Source organism: Manis pentadactyla, chromosome Y (assembly GCF_030020395.1).
Source record: "Manis pentadactyla isolate mManPen7 chromosome Y, mManPen7.hap1, whole genome shotgun sequence".
Lineage (NCBI taxonomy): Eukaryota > Metazoa > Chordata > Mammalia > Pholidota > Manidae > Manis > Manis pentadactyla.
Window position 1 is genome coordinate 5,525,220 of NC_080039.1, and position 23,321 is coordinate 5,548,540.

At 36.5% G+C, this 23,321-nt stretch overlaps 1 pseudogene; it reads right to left on the reverse strand.

Moving 5' to 3' along the window:
- The window catches only part of LOC130682194 (putative bifunctional UDP-N-acetylglucosamine transferase and deubiquitinase ALG13), a 105,960-nt pseudogene that overhangs the window by 20,157 nt on the left and 62,482 nt on the right, over nt 1-23,321 (reverse strand).

A 23,321-nucleotide genomic window follows, 5' to 3' on the forward strand; every position in this document is an offset into this window, starting at 1 on the left:
GAGTAGCTGCTAATGAGTACAGGGTTTCATTTTGGGATGATTAAAATGTTCTAAAATTGATTGTGCTGATGATTGGTATGCAACACTGACTATACTAAACACCACTGAATTGTATGCTTTAAATAGGTGAATTGTATGGTATGCAGATATCTAAATGGAGCAATTATTAAAAATATAAATCTCTGTCACTTACCAAGGGTATGACTTTGGCCATGTCACTTACCCTTTCTATCTCAGTTTACTCATATACAAAATAAGGACACCACATCCATCAGAGGGATAAAGTATTTTATTAAATTATCAATATAATTACTTAGTACAGTGGATGGTCAATAGGATTCAATGAATAGTAATGTTCATAAACAAAGCAGATTACTTCGGATGAAAGAGTTATCTCATAGAAATCTCGTAAAATAATAGCTAGTCATGTGAAAAGCCTACAGTAGTTATACAAATTGTGAGGACAACATGAATAGTGTTTTACTAATAAGGAATAGTTGTTTTCCATACTGGAGTACCACCAAATCAAATTCACTAAAGACATATGCAGAGACCTGAAAATAAGTTATAACGATTTAGTGGCCTACAGAAATAGAAGTCTGTTCTTCTAAAAAATACCAAAACATCTTCAAAAACCTAAGCTCTAAGACAAGAACTGGTAACTTTCAAAAACCAGAATATATACCCACAAAACTTTGAATCTACGATGCCACAGAATCATCTTCAAAAAAAAAAACAATTTATTTAATTGTAACTGACTCACCATTGTCATTCTGGTCACTGCCCTCCTCTGAATTCAAAGTCTGTGTGCCTGAGCTATGTCCTTGCCTTGCAACATAGTGTCTCGAAGGAACAGGCACCATTGTAGAGGGTCCTCCATGATTCTGTACCAAAGACACACACACACATAAACATACACATGCAGTTCTCTGCCTCTGTAGTCAGGAGAAGAGAGTTATAAATATATTAAATGTACTGGACATTAGAAAAATGAAGAAATAATAATCAAGAAAACAGAAAATACTGCCCAAATTATTTGTCCACCTCTATCAACAAATCTCTAAGAACAGCTTAAAAAATAAGTTTTTCACCTTTAAAAGCTCTAAGATGCAAAACTCATGTTTATCAGAAGGGCTTTATTTGGTTGTCTGTGTAAAAAGCTAAAATTTATCCACATAGCCTTTATTTTAAAAAAAAGGAAAAGGGAAAGGTAAACAGCTTTTTGAGTGAAGCTTTGACCTACTTACAGCTATAGTTGGATAAGCAGTCCCACTCTCTTCTTCAACTTCACAAACAGTAATGGTTTCTTCCAAGTCCCTGGGCATCTGTCCATTCTCGGGAGCAAAGCTATTCTCACTCTTCTTATTCACACAATGCATTTGGCGCTGACTACGCCTAAAGGAACTTAAGTATTTCAGAGTATGAGAAGGAGAAAAAAATGACAGAACATGATAGTAACTTGTTTCTAATTTCTAAATAACAATTAAAACATTTCAATGTTGAAACTTTAAAAAAATTTCGATCACATATTTGTTACTTAGCAATGAAGCCAAACTTACCCATTTTCTCTTTCAACACTGAATATTCACTTACCGAGATCTATAGGAGAAGTTATCATAGCTCTGGCAGCACCTTTTACCTGGGCCAGAGTAAAAACCAACTTTAGGGCCCTCCACATCGTGCCTATTTATAAAGCAAGATGAATCCCTAAGAACAGAGGGATGGGAAAATATAATTCTTTATTCAGTAGTGCTTGAGAAGTCAGTTCTTCAAGTTAAACAGAATAAACAACATCTTTCTAAAATCATCCAAATACAGCCTTGCTCTCCTCACCACTGGTATTAGGTCTATCCATCATTCAAGAATATAATGCCACACTTACGGCGCTCACCTTGATAGCATTCTATCACCTAGCATCTCTTCCAACTGCTCCACATTTCCCTAGACTCTGAGAATACTTAACTTCCAATACATCTATTAGATGAGAATTTAAGTATACATAACTTCTATCCTCTATGCTCCCTTTAGGCAGATATTATAAGAGAAATGTAAACTATTAAGATATTTCTAAATTCTACAGTAATTCTGTCCAGGAATGATTTACAGTATTTAAATAGAGATGTACATTATCGTTAAAGTCAGTAAAGCCTTACCTGGGCATCCCATATATCCAACTGGGTCTCTGAGATGAATGTTGAGGATGAGAATATTCACTAGACGTAGTACTGCCAGCTTCCTGTGACTGGTTATGCCCGTAATGCGTACTCTGCTGAAGTCTTGGCGGGAACGAAGTGTCTCCCTCGATGTAAGCCATAGTCATATGAATCTCCTTTCCTCTAACTTTCTTGAACATCTTCTTCCATTGCTTCATGTTCACGTCTGACGTAGCTTTCAGGCAAACCAAGAGGCAGCAAATAAACTTCATAACCAAACCAAAAGATGTAGTGTCTCCTCCCAACTCTCACAAATGCCTAAAACTATCGGATTTTTTTTTAACAAACCAAATAAATACAGGGAGGGAAATTTTGTATTTGGAAGAGCAAAATGAGCAGGTAATCTCTATCAATAGACATCTCAACTCTATCTTTTGTATAGGCAACTTTGGTCCTCAAAAAAGTCATTCTCATTGCTTACATTACTATTATCCAAGAAATTATGCCTATTAATATCCCTGGCTGCTTCTGTGAGGTGTTTTTCCTCATTCTTTTGAGAAATCTTTTGTCTCTAAAATCTATATCAGCTTAACTTTATACAAAATCCCCTGGGAACCTGATTTTCAATCAGGGATAAATTTGCTACTTGGGGCACATTTGGCAATGTCTGGAGGCATTTTTCGTTGGCACAACGGGGGAGAGGATGCTACCAGTATTCAATGGACAGAGGCCAGAGATGCAGGTAAACACCCTACAATGCATAGGATCACGTCCCAAAACAAAGTATTATCTGTCCCAAAATGTCAGCAGTGCTAAAGTTGAGAAACCCTATCTTAGAACAAGACTTATGTTATACCTTAAAAAAAATACAATATAGACAAGTACAAGAAGGGGAAAATAATAAAACCTTCAGTATACAAACCCATTTCTGGGCCATAGATCCCCGAAGTTTTCTGGTAACTTCTTCCTTTCTGAACAAGCACAGGATTCCAGACAGGAACAGGTGACACTTGGGTAACTGGTTTTAAGTTAGCCAGTGGAACAACATGCCTTAAAATTTTAAAGATGTCACCATGAAGCCATTGCAACAAGACTCGATTCTCAGTAGTTACACATACCCCAACCCCTCCTGCTTCATTTTCAAGTGTATTCCTCTTAAACCATTGACACTAGCTATCCGTTAAGGTTTTCTATTCAGACTAGAAAATCTAACAATAGTTTGTACAATTTCATAGCTATTTATAGCATGTATCCTGTTCCAGAGGAGAGATTGTGATATAAAGTTTACAAATACTTGTTCCCTCTCCTTGGAAGATGATTATATTTTCCCACCCCCACTGACTTCAGGCTCATCTGTGTAACCCACTTTAGCCTATAAAATGTGAGCAGATACCTGAAGAACATTCAAATGATTTGTCATGGTCTCATTCCCTAACTGTGATCATGGAAACATAGGCCTAGATAGAGACTTTACTGGACTGGGTCCTCTTTGCTGACAGACTGTAACCATGCTAAACAAGAAATGAACATTATTGGTTTAAGCCTGAGATTTCTTTGGTTGTTAGGACAGCATAAACTAATTTAATGTTCTCAACTGGCAGAGGCTCAGTTAGCAAAGCAGCTTTCTAATTCATCTGAACAGGTTTATACCAGAATTCTGTTGTATTAATATTCCTAATAAGTTTGCTAATGCCTAGGATTTGGAAACTTTTATACAAGTACGTATACTGAAACATCATACACTTCAGGATATGCTTTTACAATTTGAAGTAAGTTATCTTAAGCTTCTACCAGATATAACTTGGGTTCTTTTACTAGCATGCTGGGAATTCTCAACAAAAAAGCATCAAGAGCCAAAGATTTTGGTAATTCAACAACTTTTTATATTCTCACTTTTCTGCCAGTTCTTCAATGAAGACTGTTACTGAACTGTTCTCATTTCCAACTTCCTGAATATAAGCATTATAGTATCTTCCACCTGAATCCAAGTGAACCTGAAATGGGAAGAGACAGTAAGAATATATCTAGTCTCAGGTTGGTAGACATTATCTGGCTTCTGCCAAATAAAAAGATCAGTTCTCCCAAATGGAGTTCAGACGTGTACTTATTAAACCAGTTGATAATCAACACTGGCAGTCTGGTTCAATGGAGGCAGCACATGCTGAAAGAGCCTTATATGTAATCACAAACATGTGTAATTAAAATTTAACACAAACATTAGAAGGCACATTTTTCTAGCACTTTGTAAATTAGTTTTCTAAACTTTATATTAATAACTAAAGCCACAGATTATTTGGAAAAACATATTACTAATTCTTTAAAGAAAGAACTAACCTGACACTTGTCTCCCAAAAAGTACAGTCTCCCAGCATACTCCATGTAATTCAGTTTTTGAAGTTCTATTAAGAGAAAATGAAGATTCAAGCTCAAGTGCTCTACATCATTTGATTTTGTAAATTTTATCAGGGTCTTTGATAATGCTACCACTATAAGCTAAGTTTCTTTTAAAAAAGTTTTAATGAGTCATACTATTCCTCTTCATGGGTTTTTCTCTAAATCAATTTAAGGAGACCTGCCAGAATATTTTTGTTCTACAAAACACAAATAGGTGAAAACTGGAGGTTGTAATCTTAGAATTGGTCAAACACCAAGAAGGTACCATTTAAAAGTAACACACCTCAATTAAAAAATAAAGGTAAAAAAAAGTATCACTACACAGCTTCCTCAAGTAGTCTCTTATTGTTAACAACACTTTGTGTTCCATGAGGTCATAACCTCATTCTAGATTGTTAACAATAGCTAGGTTCAGCAAAGTTCAAGTTGTTGAATATTAAACATTAAGGGCTACCTTGAAGGCAGAACTTAAGGCTTACTTTGATCAACTTAGTTACCTAAAAAGGAGAAAACAATGACCTATTTTAAGGGTTGGCAACCTTTCTCTGTAAAAAGCCACATAGTAAATGTTTTAACCTCTGTGGGCCACAAAGACTGTTCCAGCTACTCAACGCTGTCACTGAAATTTGGATACTGAAATCTAAATTTCATTTAATTTTCATGTGTCACAATACACTGTTCTTTCAAGTTTTTCTGCCACTTAAAAATATAGAGACCATTCTTATCTCATGGAACACATAAAAACAGGTGGCAGGTCAGATTCGGTCCACAGGCCATGGTTTGCAGACATCTGATGTATTATTAATGAGGGAAGTCTTAACAATTTAAATAAGCTTATTTCCAGTTTTAAGTGTCTGGTAGTCCTAGCTACCTACAAACTATCACCACACAGTCTTTGCAAAGTTGATGTCCCAGATAAACATCAGATTCTAAGATCCATCCTCACTTCTAAGTTTATTTGTTTCCTCTTTAGATTTAAACCATGTATTAAGCTAAAAAGTCCCAGGCTGGTTTTTTTTAACATAACAGTACATTGACATCTAATAACATCTCTTGTTAGAAACAATCTGCGAAATTATTCTCCTGGATCTGTCAGGATTCAAAAGTATTCTGTTGACATGTCATTACCTTTTATGCTGTCCAACCAAACATCAAATTCTACATTATGATAGATTTCTGGATCCAGGGCTTTGAGCACCTTGTAGGGGAAGGGCATCTTTGACTGGTTTCCTAGAGACTAAAATAAAAATTATCATGCTACAAACTCTCCATCCTTAGCTTAAGTCTTCCTTCTATGAAGAAGGAAGAATTAGGTTCTTTTCCTTCCTTTTCTTTTTTTAAAAAAAATTTGTACATATGGCTTCCTTTCCTTCTTTATTAAAAGAATAAATGTATGCGAAAATAAATTTTATTTATTGCATCTGAAAGGTGAGGAGACTAAAGAAGCAGTTATGCAAATGATCTAAAAAGACTGCAGAAGGGAAATTTTGTCTAAAGCAGCCAACAGCTCAAGACATGACATATATAAATCAATGCAATACAGACCAGCATTAAAGATTCAGTCACAAATATTCAACGAGTCTCATCTTGATATGCACACAGAGGTGCAAGTGTTTCTATACCCTAAAATCGCTGGGAAAAAATCTGAAAAGTTTGCTTTCATCAAAATTTGTTATGATTTCCAAAGGAATTACCTTCTTCTACTCTTCTACTTCTGAGAATTTCACTATGTTCAATTCTTTCTGCAAATTATCAGCACTTGAAGCATGCACAGTGATTACTGTAATAATGTCCTACATAGCTAGCTTCAAATGGAAGGTTTGCTTGATTTTATGCCTATACAGATGGTAACATTTTTCCTGTTTCTTCAACCATGGTTATCAACTATTTTCTTTGCAGAACAGGGTTATTATATTTTTAATGACAAAAAGAAACCTTAGCATCAGAAGACTGATTACAAACTAATTATCTATTGGGTTTGTAATGTAACATGAAAAGAGCTGAAATTTATCAAGGGTTTGGTTTACTTTGAAAAAAAATCTACAACTCCTGAAGAATAGAAATAGAGAGAACAATTAAGCATGTATTTTACATTTTCAGATTAAGACTTCCACAAAGGAAAACATCAACTCTTCCACCACCCCATTTAACTAGGATGGACTTATTTGACCTTAACTAGTTTAAGTTATGATGCCATATGCCAAGAATATGAAATTTCTTTGCCCTAGAAAATCTCAAACCTTTGCTTCATCTGTTCCTTCACTGTACTCCTCTGGCATATTTTCAGCATCGCAGCAGGCACCTAACTCTTCAGTCCTAATTAAAAAGATTTAGAACAAAGAGCTTTATATAAATGCAGAAGCTAAGAAGTCTTAAGCCTGACATCTGTAGCACCACCTAGCGGTTAAAGTAGCTCAGTTCTAAAAATGAGGCAAATACTTTTTCACCCCAACATTTACCTTTATGCTTCCTTTCTGAAAGTATACTCAGCAGATTACCTCCTATATTTCATACCCCCTGTGGGGAAACACTCTAAAGATGGCCCCTATAATCATGCCCTTCTGTGATTCCCCTCTTCCTAAGTTTGCTTCTAACCAATAGGATGTGTATCATTACATTAACATAAGAATGTAATGACTATGTTGCTGGTAGCTCTATGACTCTAAGAAAACAAGTAGCCATGTTCTCCAGCCCCATGTAGTAAAGAGCTGAGGGTTACCTCTAGCTGACAGCCAGAAAAAAAATCTTAGTCCTACAGCTGAAAGGAACGGAATGCTGCCAAGAACCATGTGAGTAGGGAAGTGGATCCTTCCCCAGTCAAAACTCCAGGTAAGAACTCAATACTAACATCCTCATTGCATACTAGAGTGAGACCCTAAGCAGAAAACCCAGATAAGCTATACCCAGACTCCTAACCCACATAAATTGAGAGATAAGTGTGTTATTCTAAGCTGCTGAGTTTGTGGTAATATTGCTACGCAATAGATAACTAATATACCTTGACTTCCTACTACTGTAGTTTCTGTAAGCCTGAAGCCCTTAAGACAAAATCAGTGAAAAGAAACTTTTACCCTGATATATGGCAGCTACCTCCTGCATTCCCATATAAGCTTTAAAAAAAAAAACACCCAAGAAAACCCTCTTCTACCAAAAAAAGAAAATAATCGCAAGCATTAAACATCCTAGAAATACAACTGTATGACAAAAAGACAATGTGATACCTTACTGGAGCCAAACCTATCTGAATTTCCAGACAGAACTAGGAATCAAGAATAGAAAACTACAATTTTAAATGTAAGTTTTTGACTAAATCTGTTTAATAGCTGCCACAATCTACATCCTTAGGGGTACCAAAAGCAGATACTCAAAAGCTTCTAAAACTTGTGTTAGCCTGAGAGATTCTTTACTAGATGGACGTGTGTCAAGTAACCACTCTGAACCTCAGTTACCTTCTAAAGAACGATGGGGCTGGTTCTGAATCAGTTTTTTGTCAATATGTGGTCCACAGTTTACCTACATCTGAATACTTGGGTGTACTTGTTAAAGAAGCAGATTCTTAACTTCACTCTGACATCAAATTTTGTGAAGGTAGGCCCCAGAATCTGCCTTTCTAACAAGCACCCTAAACAATTTGTATACAACTGAAGTTTGAGAATCATGGGATTTGATAGTTCTAAAGTCTCTTCTAGCAAAAAAAAAAAAAATAGATTCCAACTTGCACCGAACACCCCAAAGCCTGAGCAACTCACAGTACAGGCTATCTTTTTGGTAAAACTTCTCTTTCCCCATTAAAAAAAATGTATATCCTTATAAACACACATATACCTACATTCATATGTGTTGTCTAAGGCATAAGCTTCCAGGTCCCTTCCACTTTCAAATGATGATGCATAGAAACATGAACATCAACGATCTTGTGATTGACTTCCCCTTTCCCCTTATTACCTATCCTGAGTTGAACTCCTGTAGTCAATAAGGTCATCCTCACTGCCAGTCACATTGTTTCTGTTCTTTTTGGAACTACTTCGAAACAATTGAACTGCAGTCTTCAACTCTTCTTCATCCAAAACAAACACATCTTTATAGAGAATTTCATACAATACAGCTAAAGGAAGAAATGACCAAAATGCAAATTATCAAAATAAGGTGGTTTTATAACAATGTAAACAGCTATTAACCAGTATACAAATTCAATAGGTATCAACAGGGTTTTAAAAGAGCTATTCATGGTGGGTCCTTCAATTTAAAGATGGCCAACAAATCACCTGAAATCACACCAAAACATTTATAAAGTCTTCAAGTACCTTGGCAAACAGCAGCACTTGACTGAAACTGTTTTGAGTATACTGAATCATAATGCCCATTACTTGAAGAGCAGAGTAGAATCTGAAGAAAAAAACCACACACACAACAATTAAGTGAATGTTACACATCTTACAACCATAACTACTTGAAATTAAGTTGCTAATCAGAAACTGATGTCTTTTTAAAAACAATGATTTCTAAATTATACATATGAGTGATATCATACAGTGTTTGTCTCTTATTTCATCTTGCATAATGTGCCAATTGTATCTCAATAAAGCTGAAGAAAAGTGATTTTTGAAATTTACATATAGATAAATGCAAGCTATACCTCAGAGATTTTCCTGACAGTGACTTTTAAATGCCGAGGTTAAAATTAAAACCCCTGCTCAGACTTCACTGTAAGCCTCGATCACATTCTTGTAAATACAAGAAACAAGTATTGATGTACAGATTTGCAAAACATGGGAACTTCTACAAATTGGGTAAATAAAACAGAAAGCCTACCAGAAGTTAAAAGACTTAGCTTAACTTCTAAAAATGACTGGAAAAATTAGGTCAAATACTCAAATACCCCAAACCCACAGTATGGGGGATTGGGAATGGACTTCAGTTTTATTAAATATGTTTTCCACTGTATCAAATAGCAATACACCAAGCTATCAATACTACTAAAGAGACTTCCTTAATGAATTAAGGCACTGAGATGGCTAAAGAATGAGTTAATTTCTTAGTTGATTCCTTTGTCTTCTAGTTTTTCCAAACACCAATTCAAAGGCCATGTTCCCTAACCAAATTATTTCAGTAAAAATGCTCCCTAGTTCCATGTGAGGAAATATGTTTATAAACTGCTCCAAAACCTTTTTGAATTTTTGCTCAAAACCCTGTGTCTTGTGTAAGAGATGTAATCCTTAGTGATTTAGCCTAATTTGAAGATATCTCTGGTTATCAGCAACCTGAAGTACCAAAGGTGATTCTATGGGAAGATGTTGCCACCAAAGTTCCTTGGCAGAAAATTAATCTTTTTAATTTTTTACTCTTTTATTATTTTTCTTTTTTACTTTTTTTCTACCTTCTTACACTACCCTGGGCAAACTTCTCCCAATAATCAAATTCTCTGATTCTAGATTTTTTATTCTTCCCTAGCCTTTTGTTTGAGATCACAACTTTAATCCCAACAGTATAATCCAATTCAGAGAACTGAGGGCAAGTGTCACGCTAAAGTTACTCACAGAAAAGTTTAACTTTTTAAGTTTTACCCACCCCCAGGGGTATTTACATTTAAGAGGAGTTTTTTAATCCACAAGGAACAGTAAGCAAATTTGAGCAGAGAAGCCTCTGTATTTTGGACTAGAACTGGGAACTCAAACTAAGAAAGGTTAATAACTGACGGTAGTTGTTAAGGAGTAGTTACAATAAAACTAAACATAATAAACTAATAAAACATAATAAAAACGTTGCCAGTTCCAAAACTGATGAACAAGCAGGAAAGAAGAAAGATGACTGTACAATTTCTCTATTCAAGTAGCAATGAGTTCAATTTTGACAGAAGAGGCAAAACTAGGCATGATGGCTTTCATGTTCTTGGTGGTATCCCAACATAAAATAATTCGTTCATATAAACTTGTGGGTGGTCTGTCTGTTGGGGGTAGGCGGGTGGGATGTAATGGCAATAAAGTAGTGAAAAAATGAAGTAGATCTGCATTATTGATGAGGATAGATATTTGAAAAGAACAAGTAACAGAATGTTAAGTTGAGCCCATCTACATTTAGAAAATAAATGCAAAGAGAACGATACAGAGGGATACCCACCCAAACTAGTTTAAAGCATGAGATTTAAGAGCATGAACGGGTATTTGATTTCTTACTCTACATGCCCAGGTTTAAGTTTTATTTCGTTTTTAATATATTAATTTATTTCTATTCTTTCTAGATAGACGAATAGGCTGAGTGAAGATGGCTAGTTTCCAGTAGCATTTTCTCTGATACTGGATAACTATGTGAAATACAGACTTAAGTCAATATAGACGATGAAAGGAACCAAGGTGACCATTAGGCATTTATTTGAGAATTTGCTCTAGAATATATTTTATGGAAGGCTCACTGATAATGCTCACTGTCTGTGATAGTCATTTTTGAAAACCCAAACAATTCAAACACAAATCTTAAGAGCCTAAAATGAAATACAGTACAAGTTTAAGGCAAATCAAGGTGTCACCTAACAAAAATACTCTGCTGCCACCTGGCTTTTCCATTCTTAAGTTTCAGTATGAACAAACACACTTATACACTCCCAAATTAGACATATATACACAATCCTTTGCATGTAAATACACAAATGCTGGTAAGTATTAGCTCTCTCTCTATAAGCTAATAAGAGTCTCATCAGCTCAAGGATGAGATTTATACATGCTATTCTCATGGCTGCATACTCAAAAGACCTTGCATTTTTGTAGTATCATGGCTCCCAATGTATGATGCTTTCCCCTTAATTAGTTCAGTAATATCTCTAAGATGTATAGGACTCATTTGAAAATGGAGCTGTGTAACTGTAGGGACTAAGGGCTGGGTATATGGATATTCACTACTCAACTCTTTCAAAACTTTTCTCTATATGAAAACTTTCAGAATAAAATGTCCAGGGAAAAGATGAATTGCAGGTCTAAAGCGTCCTAATAAAGATCTAAATGTCTAAATCTCCTCAGGCAATGCTGTGTAAAATTGCTAAAATAAAAAAGATAACACTCCTCTTCTTCAAACAATTCAGACTATGTCACACCTTTGTTTAAAAACTGTTCAGGGGCACCTGTACTGATGTATTTCAAAGTACATTTCAGACACCAAAAATTAAGATGGACTGGTAAACAGAGATGGGATAGATATATGATAAAACAAGGAAACCAAATACTGACAGCAGACTAGGTGGTGAGTATATGGATGCTCACTGTAAAATACTTTTAGGTTTTCTGTATGTTTTAAAAGCTCAATAATAAAATAGTAGAAGAAAACTTCAATTGACTATTCTGTACAATAAAAAGCCAAATTCTTCTCTAACACCCCTCATGTAACTCTAGCCTGTCTTTTCAGCATTGACCTCTCCCCACCCAATTATTTGAGTCCCAAAGGATCTCTTGCTTCCATTCCTTTGCATATGTTTCCTCTAAATAGATTGCCTTCATACTTGTTGGACTCATTTTTTGGTATTCCCCATAAATGTCACTACCACCATGAAACTTTCTAAACTCAAGCAGAGTGAAGGGCTTTTTTTCCTATGCTCTTTGTACATACTTCTTTATAAAACATATTACTTTGCTGTAGTTAACTATTACATGTCTGTCTTGATAACCCCTTAAGACCCCTGGCAAGGATTTTGTTGTATTTACTTTGGTATCCCCAAAGCCCAGTAAAGTGTATGGTACACTACATTGGATTAATGTTTGCTGAGTAAAACAGATGGAAGTACCATTAGTAAAACAATGCGCCCCAATTTATACTTATTTTCCAAATTATCTCTTGCAGCCCACTTGGTCTTCCCCTATTCCTAATGCCATTTGTGTAGTTCACATCTTTTATCTAGGTTACTTAAACATCTTAACAGTTCTCTCAGTGTCTAGTCTTCTCTCACCATAATAAAAATGTTGCCTGAATTTTGCTCCATGGAACGAAACAACTTACAAAACTCAAATACTGTGCAGTCTATATTTACTAATCAAATAATCTGGATAAAAGGCTTTTCTTAAAATCTTCTTGAAATAAAAATTGTATGCTGAAGAGCAATTTGTTTACCTGTTGAGAGTTCTCAGCCAACAAAACAACCTACTATTTTCCAAGCAACCTACTGGTCAGTAGTAGCACACTCTTCAGACTAATGAGAACGTAGAAATGAAAACAATACAATGTGATAAATATTATAATTACTTCAGGTCATGTTAGAGGAAATCAAAGGGAGGAAATAACTCCAGGGGAGCTGGGAAAGTTTCAAGAGAATTGACATTTGAGATACAAAGGAAAACTATCTGGAAGCATGGTATACTAAGGTTGGAGGACTGACTGGAGAGGAAAAGGCTGGTAGCAGAGAAAATTCTCATTTAGACTATGCTTATTTTTTCCATTAATTAGGTAAAAAAAAAAAAGGATTTCCTATGCCCTGGTAAGCCAGCAGTATCATTCAGTTTATTTTAGTAAACACTCACTCATCTTCTTACCTTGTCTTCATAGCCGTTATCTGTGACATAAATTGGAGGCTTTCTGGGATAGCGATAAAGAATGAAATCCCGTCTACATGAATAGAAAACAATGGTGGGCGAGAACAGGTAACTTAGTATATAAATGAGAAACTTGTAAGAACAAGTATTTGTGCTTTTAAACTGCATATTTCATTTATATAAAATAATCCAAATGTTTAAAAGACTAAAGAATGCTAAATTAAGGTAGGTCAAGTCCAGTGGATTGCTTAATGTATATATCTTAACATGGGAGAAAGAGCAAAGAAGATTAACAAGTGTATGTAGGTTTTCGAGTTTTCGGGGCTCCCATTTATTTAAGGTAGGGGTCGACAAATTTTTTCTTGGTAAACACCAGACACTACGCATTTCAGTTTTTGCATGCCATATGGTTTAACTTTGACATTGTAGCTCTGAAAGCAGACAGAGACAATGCACAAACGCAGATAACTGTGTCCCAATAAAACTATTTTTATGCAGACTGAAATTTGAATTTCATGAAATTTTAACATGCCATGAAATAGTCTTCTGATTTCTTAACCATTTAAAGAAATTTTTAAAGCATTCTTAGCCTGAGGGTCACACAAAAACAGAAGCAAGCCAATTTACAAGCCGGGTGCCAGTGAGTTAAAAGCCAACAACTGACATCAGCCTGCCCAATGCCTCTTCAATACTACTTATTGCTGGACTTAACTAAGAAAGGAGAAGATTGCAAAATACTAACTTGAACAACTCCCCAGAAGAGGGTTCTAACCCTACCAAAGTTTATGCCATCTCATCATCTTAAAAATTTTTAAGGAGTCAAAACAGATTAAACTTCTCAAATGAACAAGATTTCCACACCTCTAACCTACATTATGTAGCTATTTTTCAAAATCGCACAGCTTTCAAAAATGCTTTTACAGTTCTAAAGACCAAAATAGAACTTGCAAAAGCAGTAGGGCAGTGTTTCTCAAATTTCCCATTATCACCTCCCTAAAAAGCCTTTTTAGGCTTTTCTTAATTTCCCTACGAAATTTTAATACCAGATACACTGTACACTTACGTATTGTAATTCTTTGAAGAACCACAAACCATCATTGTAATATCTAATATTTTTGTCCTTAAGAACCAATTTATTTTAGAAGTGATACTGTTCCATTGAGGATGCAAGCAAAAGAGGCACAAAGTTAAACACATAAAAATTCTAAGATAAATATTCTGATTTTCGACAGGAATAATACCAGCAGTTCTTAAAGTCCTTTATTCTTCCATTCAAATGTACACAATGCTAGAGGTTCTCCACCCCAAAATTGTACCAACTGACTTTCCTTAGGTCTCTTCATTCTATATATCGATACATCAAATCTCAAATTTTCCCAATACTAAGGGGACTTTAATAAAAATCTTACACACACATACACACACTTTCTCTTTTTGAAAAAAGGAGGTTCAACTTACTTATAAATTAGAGAAAGAGCCCTTATTTCCAGCTGGCCAGCACTTTCCTAAACATAAATAGTGCATAAAGTTTTAAAAATGTTCTGCTGCTAGGAGGTAGTTTTTCCAAGTTTAACAATTGTTTTTCTAGATACTTAGCACACTACTTTAGACGAAGAATTCTATAACTTGCTTTGAGGCTTAGGATATTGTGATAGTTAATCATTAACATAAACTTAGTCTGAAAAAAATAGACCTAAAGACAACCTTAGTTAGGTATTAACAAGGACAATTAATATGGAAGATTTAAAAGGCACAATAAAAATGGAATTAGTGTACGAATATGAAGTCAGCAGGGTATTTAGTACAAGTGTTTTAAGTCCACAACTATGGAACTAATCACATAAATTATTTTTAAATAAATGTGTTTGTGGATCTTACTCCCACACAAAAAAAGATAACTACACATCAGAAGAGTTCTAAGTAACAACCTCCTAGTAACATTCATTACCATTCCCCCTCCCCGATTAGAGTGAAAAGGCTTAGGCTTGTCCTGTTCCCAGTGTGTACTCTTTTACTAGTCTATGGATGATAAAATTCTTAACACAGAATTCTCATTATTCGACACAAAACAATTGGTCTGTAGCCAGTCTCCAAACTTTTGCAAGAACTATTTGATTCAAATCAGCTAGCTACTTAAGAAAACAGGTTGAGTCTAGCTAAAGTGACACAGCTGAATGAATACTTAGGTTACTATTCCAAATACTCTGAAAAGTGTAAACCCCCATATTTGATCTTACCTTGGGATCTCCCAACTGTTTCAGGTATTTCTCAAAAGATCCCTCTACGTACTTCAAAAATAAAAAAAATCTTGACTTAACCAATTACATTTTATTACCGAAATCTGATCGTATTCTGCAATATTATCCCCCAGTGGATTTTTGTTCAAATCAACAACCTCAGTATTAAATTACGACTTTGCACAGCATCTCAAGAAGATTTGCACATACACAAAGTTTTGAGTGGAGAAAAGATGGACTATACAATTATCTTCGGAACTGATCCTGGCTTATTCACCTACCTGTGCATTTCATCCAATAGTATGCCTTTTAGTTTTGAAATTCCTATTTAAGTAACCTGACAATTTTCATGAATCAAGCAAGCCAAATAATTAGAATAATTTCATACTTGACAGGAGACATGCATTTACCAAGTTAAACTGAGGAATCTTAAAGGAAATTTATTTCAAAAAAGCCCAGGGCACAAGGCAACTTTCTGGGGTGATGGAATTGTTCAGTATCTTGATTACAGTGGCAGTTATATGACTGCATATTATTGCCAAAACTAGTAACACTCAACTTAAAATGGCCAATTTTACTGTATGTAAAGTACCTAAATAAAAATAAAAATTCAAGGACTATATATGACTAGTTCCATGAAAATATATCACAAGATGTGAAATCAAATTTTAATTTTTCCTCAAACCCTTTTAACAACTTTTTGAAGTACAACTGACATATGAACTGCAAATATTTACATGCAGTTAAGTTTTGACATATGTACGCAGTCATGTCATGTCAAACCACCATGATTATCTTGATAGTGAATATCAAGTTTCCTTGTGCCCCTCTTTAGCCCCACCGACCCACAAGCAATCACTGATCTGCTTTCTGTCACAATAGACTGGTTTGCATTTTCTAGAGTTTTATATAAAGGAAATTGTATGATATGTACTTTGGTGGGAGGGTGGTTCTGGCTTCTTGCACTTGGCATAATTATTTGGAGATTCATCCTCATAGTTTTAAAATTTTACACACATCTCTGTTACTCAAAATGCCATGCACAAACAACAGCAAACATCACTTGGGAGTTTAACTATGCAGAAATTATGGGCCCTGCTCAGACCTACTGAATCAGAATCTGTATTTTAACAAAATCCCCAGGTGATTTGTAGGCACAAGAGTACTTGAGATACACTGCTTTACACCATCGTCTTGCACTTCAAGTAATTTCAGGAATAATCCTTCCCCAGGTGGGGTGAAGATTGTAATTAATTTCAAGGTAATAAGCTTTAAAGTAAAAAAGCCTTTATGTAGTGTTAAAATTCACCAAAACCTGTTGAGAAAATTAAGAGTAAACCTCGAACAGCAGGCAAATACCCAAAATATAGTCGGAAGAAAACAAATAGTACTGGAAAAGCTAAACACAGTAAAAAAAAAAAAAAAACACAACACCCAACAACCACACAAAAGACACAATTCAAAAAACACCTTGATAAAACCTTATTTTGTTCCAAGAATTCAAACGCTTCAACATACACAAAGAGGTCTTCTAAGTTGTTTTAAAAGTCAATCATTAGTGACAGTGCTTCAATTACCAATTCGTCACATGATAATAGGTTTCCTAATTTAGTTTCCTTACAATTAAGTTTTATAAGATTAAGTTGGCTGGCCGAAGGGCATTGTGCACAGAATTACTGCACAGGAGGTTTGTATTTGTACATATTTTTAAATATACACTTACATAGCCAAACCTCTGTGAACTATGATTAATTGTGCAAGAAAACAGTGGTATGGATAATAAAAAACAGCAGTCAAAATGTTAACTTTTGGGGAATTTTTGGTGTGTGGGGGAGAAGTAGTTGGAAGTATACAGATTAACTGTTTCTTCTCAATTTTTAACTGGAGTACAAAACAGTCTAATTACAGAAGGAGGTCCAGAAGCATGGCTAGCCAGGGGGAAGGAAGCCAGCTGGAAATTAAATATTTGCTACTGAGAGAATGATACAATTTTCATACATAGAAGCTCAAAATTCATTTCCCACCTGCTATATACTCTATCCACAACTCTCCCTTGGGTATGTATTCTACTTACAGACTCAAAAGGTTGTGGATTTTCTCTCATATATGAAACACAAGCCTTCCTGATTTCCAAATGATGGACCTGGCTGCAAAACAACTAAAAAAAGAGAAAGACCAGCTCACTGTCAGCAATAATTTGACACAGAAGCTTCTAAATTAAGACTGTGAACTGGACACTTCATTATCCCTTAATCAGAACATATGTAGGAAATTAGGAAATTAAGTCCTCACTAAAATCTGTGATTCCTTTAGTGAGAATGAGGGGAGATGATTCTGTCAATGCCCCCCCCCCTGCTTTTCTACTCTGTCGGGGAACAGCCTATAAATTTTTCCTTAGGCATAAAATTTCGAAGAAGTGGAACGTTGCTGAAAAGGATCAAGATACACTTCAAAATATTGTTTAACCCCATTCTTCATTACATTCCAAAGTGGCACTTAGAAAAGTTAAGATAGCAAAAGTAAGCAATAGATTTGGACTAACGAGTAAAGGCACACAGCAAGGTAATAATTGGCTTATAGACCTGATGTTTTTACTAGGGAAGGGATAAGGGAGTTTTGTTCTGGTGGGCTACAGGTCTTCTAGCTACAGTACCATGCCATGTCTCAAACTCTGAAAACTCAGTATAGGGAAGACACATTTGTTTTCCTTTTACCTGCTCCGAAATAGCCCGAAAGAGGCAAGAGGCATCCTTGGCAGTCAGCTTCCGAAACAGCCCTAAGCTGCCTAAATATTCATCCATTGATGCCTCTGTCAGAGACTTCTGGCCGTAGTACTTTTCCCATCTTTTATACATTGTGCACGAGAGGGTGGAGGTGGGAGGGAAGGACAAAGGAACAGGGTGGCAAAGAGGAAAAAGGGTGCAGGTAGGAATGGGTAGCAGTGACAAGGGCTTGCTTATGCAGGTATCTGGAAAGCAGCCCAAAGTCTAGGTATGAGAAGGCAGCTGGGAGTCAGCGCTGTAGAATCTTGGCATTTCTCAGGAGCAGGAGAAGCAAAGGGCTGGCTTGCCCAGGACAAGTCCCGACCCTGTGAAAAGAAGAGGAAGAGCCAAAGCTCCTAGGTATAGAGAGTTAGACTTGAGAAGATGTGGGAGGGGGAAGGTACTTGCAGAGCTACCTTTTAGGGGAAGGGCAACATTAATCCAATCAGCCCAAGGTTGAGAAATATGCATAAACAGCTGAGCGTGGACCAAAAAGAAGCCGAGTTTGCTTCTTAACTCGAGGCAACTGCTGCAGGAGGCAGAAAGGTCTGCAATAAGGCTCAGGTGTGTTATGACGCAGCCTGGCCCACATTACATTGCTTTAATATCTCTGCCCAAATTTTCCACAACAGTCTCTGCCAAGTTCCCTGCTCTATCCATAGTTTCATGGAGATGAGAAAAAAAAATCCGAAACTAATGAACTAGTAAGATTTAATATTAAGAACATCTTAAAAAACAGATAAACTGACTGTGGTTGGGGGAAAGGCTCTCTTAACCTGAAGGGGCAGAAATCACAGTTCAGGCAAAGTGCCAAAAGCAAGCAGCTGGAGATTTCAGGTATGGGGTTTATGTAATCTCATTTCATTCTCACAGTTAATAATAACCATCTGCTAGCATCACAGAAACTAAATTCCTTAATTATGCTAGGAAATGCTGATAGAATTCTGAACTAGTATTTCCAAACTATTGTATAGCATTAACAAAAAGAGTAAATACAAAAGAGGGTGTTTCCAAACAAATGGAAACAATGGAAACTTCAACTGAAGCAGCATGAAAGAAACATGTTGCCCACAAACATTCTAAGAAACTAGGTAAGAGACATGTTTCAATGTATCAGGGCACTTTTTGGAAAAACTAGATTCTGAGAAAACCAAAATAAAATATGACTGTGCTTTTTAGGGTTCAAAGCCAGGACTGGTCACTTGTATTACTTGATTTCATTGTCAAGTCTCTCGTTTTTATTTAAATACAAAATTCTAATTCCTTTATTTGTTTAAGTGTTAAAAAACATAGATCAAAGCTGGCTTTGGAGAAGTTACAAAATTAAGCTGCTTTTTGAAAACTTTTTCTTGTATCTGTGGATCCGGTAGTAATCATGACTGCCGCCTAGGGGAGAACTGTCAGTAATCAACCTTATAATTAAGGGATGAACTATAGGCATTTTAGAAAAAAAGAGTGAATTCTTGACTCCCTTCAGCATACCAATTTGATATTACCGTAACTAATTTCTTTTTTAAAGGAACTGTAACACTGGGGAAATGACTCTTTTTGCAAAAGTTCTGAAACACGGTTTGGGAAGAGGGACCACCATCTTTCTTTAAGGCCACAAATTCCCTGAGAAAAACTAAGGGTTATAATAAAAAGTTAATCATTTCTGACATTTTTTTTTACCAATGTACCAATAAGAGAAAAATACAATTCTGCATATTTATAGCTGTATATATAAAATTTCAATCAATACTAATCAACATAGTTCACCATGAGGAAGATAACAGGGAAAACTGGGAGAGGGAGAGAGAGTCTAATAGGAGAGAAGGGAACAAAGAGAAGAAAAAGACAAGCAGGCAAAAAGAGACTAAAACAGAGAAAGCACAAAGAGACCCACATAAATACTGTCAATTTATTTTTAACAAAGGTGCAAGAGCAGTTCAATAAGAGATGATAGTAGTTTCATCAAATGTGCTAGAATAATTGACATCTATATGCAAAAGAAAAACAATGATCTTCAACCTGCACTTCATGTCCTGTACAATAATTAACTCCACATGGATCAAAGAACTAACTGTAGAACTTTGAAACTTTTAAACACAAGCATAGGAGAAAATCTTGTGGACCTTGAGTTAGGCAGATTTCTTCAATACAATGTAATAAAAAATTGATTGGACTTTGTCAAAATTAAAAACTGCTCTGAAAATTACATTGTTAGAATGAAAATACAAGCCACATCTGGAAGAAAACATTTGTATATCACATATTTGACAAAAAAGTTTGTGCCAAAATATATAAGGAACTCTCAAAAGTCAACAATAACAATTTTTAAAATGGGCAATTTTACCACACATTTACCAAAGATACAGGAGTGGCTACTAAGCATGTAAAAATATATTCAACATTAGTCAGTAAGAAAATTCAAATTAAAGCCACAGTGAGACATCACTACACACCCACTAGGATGGCTATAATAAATACAAACAGTACAAGTGTTAGCACGGACATGCAGAAACTGGAACCTTATTAAAAGAAGCCAGAGGCAAAAGGAGTGTGATTCCAAAATATACATGATTCCACTCATATGAAATATACCAAACAGACCAATCTGAAGAGACAGAAAATCACTGGTTGCCTGGTGTGGGATGGAAATAGTTATTAACTACAAACAGGAACAAAGGATCTTTTGGGGTGATAGAAATATTTGAAAACTGTTTTGTGGTAATGTTTGCACAATTCTATATATATTTACTAAAAACTGAATTGTACATTTAAAACTAGTAATTTTAACAGCTTTGAAATTCACAAAACATACAATTCAAAGCATGTAATGGATACTTAAGAGTTGTGCATTCACCACCCAAATTTTAGAACATTCTCATTACCCCAAAAGGAAACCCACACACCCATTACCATCAACCTTTAATCCCCCTATCCCTACCAATTCCAGGCAACCACTATCTACTTTGTCTCTATATACATATTATGGGTACTTCAAATAGAATCACACAGTACTTAGTCCTGTGTAACTAGATTCTTTCACTTGGCATGAAGTTTCAAGGTTCACCCATGCTGTGGCATTTACCAGTATCTAAACCCTTTGTATAAACTATGTTTAATTATCTATTTATGAGTTGATAGACATTTGGGTTCCTTTCTACTTTTTGCCTATTATGACTAATGCTATTATAAAGTCATAGACAAGTTATTGTTTGGACGTGTTTCCATTTTATTGGGTAATACCTAGGAATGGAGTTGCTGAATCACATAACTCTACATTTGACTGTTCAAGGAACTATCAGACTGTTTTTCCACAGCAGCTTCACCATTTTACATTCTTACCAGCATTTTGAGGGTTCCTGTTTCTCCACATCCTACCAACACTTACTGTTATCTCTTTAGCCATCCTAGTAGATATGAAGTGGTATCTCTTTGTGGTTTTGCTTTGCATTTCTCTATGGCTAATATGGTCGAGCATACTTCATGTGCCTATTGGCCATCTGCATATCTTTAATGAGATACCACTACATACATCATAGAATGACTAAAACACATTTTTTAAGACTGATAGTAACAACTGAAGTGTTGCCAAGGATGCAGTGCAACTGGAACTCTCATATGTTGCTGTTAAGACTATAAATCAATACAGGAACTCTGGCAAAATAGTTTGGCAATTCTTATAAGGAGAGAGTTACCATATGGCACAGCAATCCCATTTCTGGCTATCTGTTCAAGAGAAATAGAAAACTTAAGTCCACACAAAAACCCATGCATCAGTGTTTATAGCAGCTTTATTCATAACCATGTTTCCCCTAAAACTGGAAACAATCCAAACACACTTCAACTGGTAAATGGACAAACCATGGCATTCATACAACAGAATACTCCTTAGCAATAAAAAGTTAGGTATGGATATACACAAGAACATGCATGAATCTCAAATGCACTGTGGCAAGTGAAAGAAGACAGATTCAAAAGGCTACACACTTTATGACTACATTTTTATGACATATTGGAAAAGACAAAACCATAATAAGGGTAAACAGATCAGTTGTCACTAGTTAGGACTGCAGGGAAGGGCTGACTAAAAAGGGATGGCAGAAAGAACATATGGAGTTATGTACCTTGAGTATAGTAGTGGTTACACGATTATGCATTTGTAAAATCTTACCGAACTGTAAAAGAAAAATACTTTGTTATATTTAAATTTAAAAATAAATAACATAGGAGCCAAGATGGCGGGGTGAGTAGGGCAGTCGAAATCTCCTCCCAAAACCATATATATTTTTGAAAGTACAAATAATACAACTATTACTCCAAGAAAGACCAGAAGATACAGTACAACAGCCAGGCTACATCCACATCGGCAAGAACTCAGTGCCTCACGAAGGGGGTAAGATACAAACCGTGGCCCGGCGGAACCCGAGCATCCCACCCCCGACCCCAGCTCCCCCGCGGGAGGAGAGGAGTCAGAGCGGGAAGGGAGTGGAAGCCCAGGGCTGCTAAACACCCAGCCCTAGTCATCCGTACTGGGAGCACAGACACACGTTGCGTGGTATGCTGGATATTAGGGAAACAGAACAGTAAAAGCTGCAAGCAGGTCCCTGCAGCCGGCTCCCCTGGGACAAAAGAAAAGCGAGTGATTTTTGAAAGTCTTAAAGGGACAGGGGCCTCACAGCTGGATGGAAGCATGCCGGCACACTAAGCCCAGCAGCTGGGAATCCAGGGGAAATTCAGGCGCTCCAGCCCCCTGGGAGGCAGCGCATCTGTGAGGCCCCTCAAGGCGACAAACAGGCTCCCGCCCATCCCCCCTCCGGGGCAGACCTGCCATAGCAGGTGAGCAGCCTGAGAGCAGCTGCGCCCACAGCAACTGCCCAGAGAATCCTCTGCAGCCAGCTGGGGCAGACTCAGAGGCCCCGCCAGCACACACAAACAGAGGGAGCCGAGACAAGGCACTAAAGGTCGCAGTTCGTGCATCAGAGTGTACCCAGCATGCCTGCCACTCCCTGTAGAGCCTGGGATGCCCTGATGGCTGCCCCGCCCATGGCGGCTCAGGAAATAAAACCGGAAGCTGCTACCTGTGGGTGGGTAACCAGCAGAGGCAGTGAGGAGGGCAAGGCGACCAGAAAGCATGAAGGGACTTTGCTCTTGCAGCTAACACACACACAAACTGCCCACAACTACCTCTATAGCCATAAAAAGGCAGAAGAATCTGATCCAGTCCAGAATCACCAAGACAACCCCTGAGAGGGAGCCTAAGCAGATACATTTAACCAA